The following is a 2,630-nucleotide window of genomic DNA, read 5'->3' as shown; positions in this document are numbered from 1 at the left end:
TCTAGGTGCTTATATTTTTCTTCTAATGGGAGAGGGGGGGATTCAGCACTCTAAATCTGCCCAGTTACAGGTTGTATTTTCTTTGTCGTGTTGGACCGTTTAATGTTTAACAAATTTAAAGAATTACTGATGGAAAAAATGTATTTACTTCATTCTATCTATTTGATTTTTTTTTATTTGCTTTAAATAGGGAGAAATATGATCTTTTATTTATTGCACTTATTATTTACCTCCTTTTGTTTGTTTAGATAGGGAATGGGAAAGTCTTTTTTTTTAAAAATTAATTTTATGTATTCATGTAAAACCATGAGTTTCAAAATAATAATGAATGAGTTTTTTTAAAATCATTTATTTGAAGACCATAAATTTAAAAAACTGTGGAGAGTGTTGGAAATTTTCAATCTCTTTTTGTTAAATGAGGATTCAGCATTAATTAACATTTTAAAGCATTTTTAATATAAAAGTCAGAAAGAAAAATACCATATGTAATTTATGACCAAATAAAGCATTCTGGCAGAATTTACTCAGTGAACATTACTTAAAAATTGAAACTGTTAGCAATGCCGGTCCATTCAAATAGCAAAAAAAAGTTGTCAATGACATAAAAAAAGATCAATTTCTTTATCTCTCTAAAGGAAAAGGAATATAAAACTAAACTTTTAGACAAACCAAAAACTTTTCACTATAACAAATAGGATAGGTTATTGGCTAAAAAATTGGATGAATTAGATGTTGGAAAGTGTTCTTAACATTTTTCAATGTACTGGAATGTTAATGAAGTGTCAGCATAATTCCCCCTTTATAATCGAATAATTTAAGGTATGCAATGGAAGTCAAAGTAGAGTTTTCAAATGAAAACCATTTAAAATAATTTAATTTTAATGTTGGTGAAAATTATTCAGTAATTCCAGGCAGTATCTCATGCTTATATTTGTATAAAAAATTGGACACTTAAATTTAGTAGGGTAAGGTATTAATTATTTCGCAATTCTATTTAAAAAAAAATTAGTCTGTGTTTCCTGCTATCATGGTTTCACAGAAATTCTATTTTACAGCAGATTAAAAATATTAAATATACAGGGTGTTTTAAAAACCTTGACCGTGGCTTTTATTCCTAAAATATTGAGCATAGACATATACCGTAAATTACAAAGTTGCGTAAAAAAGGTGCAAATTGCTATGAAATCGATTAAGGTTTTCAGGGGATTAAACTTATTAAAATTTTGTATTTTTTTATGGACCCTGTGCAAAAAAAATTCCCAGTGAGTAAAATGTGCCGCATTCTCTAATAAGGTCATGTATGAAATTTCAACATTTTATCACAAAAAGTCTCAAACATATGAAACTACATAAATGCTGACTTAAATCATTTTTCGATGCCTGGATATGAGTTCTCGAAAAGGAAAAAAAATCACGTCGGATGTTCGTGTTTTAAAGGTCATACACAAATTAACAAAGAAAATGATTGATTAAATAAATAATAATTTTGCTATTTATTGGTTGAAAAGTATTAAAAATGTGTAGAAATAATAACTTAAAGGAAAGATTACATAAGATTTTTTACAAGTTCACTGACTGTGCTGTTTTTAAGTTATATTTTGTAATTCATGATATAAAATTTTAAAGTATTTTTCAGGAAGCATACATTTTAAAATTTGTATTTAAAACTAAAGATATGAAGCATATTTAATTTTCTTATGATGCATTCCTGCTGTAAACATTTACATTTTAATTTGTGATTGATCCTTCTCCAACTTTGAGAATTTTCATGACCTTATTAGAGGATGGGACACATTTTACTCACTGGAAATTTTTTGTACGGGGTCCATATAAAAATTTAAATTTTGTATTTTTTAAAGTTACATTTTAATTCATTTCATAACATTTTGCACCTTTTTTTATGCAACTTTGTAATTTACATATATGTTTACAATCAATATTTAAGAAATAAATGCCACAGTCAAGGTTTTTGAGACACCTGTATATTGTGAGATAAATATTCATTGACACTGAAAATAATTCAAAGATAATAATTATCTAGAGCAGTTTTGAAGTGGGGCTATTTAAAAAAGTTGAGTGGATCACTTTTATTTTATAACATACTAAAATGTAAAAATGAAGCTAATGCTTGCGAGTAATCTTATTAATTTTATCTGACATACACTTAAGTATTTAGAAATTAACTTTAATGCTTTAAATAATAAAAATGTGTTTTTTGCTTTAATCCAGAAATATATCCAAAACTTTGCCTCAATTGATTTTTTAAATTCTGCATTATACTTTGATAATTAATGACTAAGGTAATTATTTTCTGTTAATGGTCATTGGATTGATATTTTCCATCAATTTATTATAATTTTAACACTTTTAAATTTATTTCTGAAAAACCCTGATGGCAGAATATCAAGTTTTACTTCTACTTGAAGCTTTTCTTTTCAAAATTTTTATTTCAAGTAATCTTGTAAAATAATTTAATAAATGACACATATTAGCAAGATTTTTCATTTCATGAAATAAATCTAAATGCTATAGCTATGTTGTCCCCACACAGTTAATTCATGCAATTTTTCAATATTTATGCTAAAACAATTGAATCATTAATCATAAAAATATTAGTCTTATTATTGATT

Source organism: Argiope bruennichi, chromosome 10 (assembly GCF_947563725.1).
Source record: "Argiope bruennichi chromosome 10, qqArgBrue1.1, whole genome shotgun sequence".
NCBI lineage: Eukaryota > Metazoa > Arthropoda > Arachnida > Araneae > Araneidae > Argiope > Argiope bruennichi.
The sequence above is the reverse complement of the archived record's forward strand: the minus strand, read 5'-3'. Positions refer to the sequence as shown.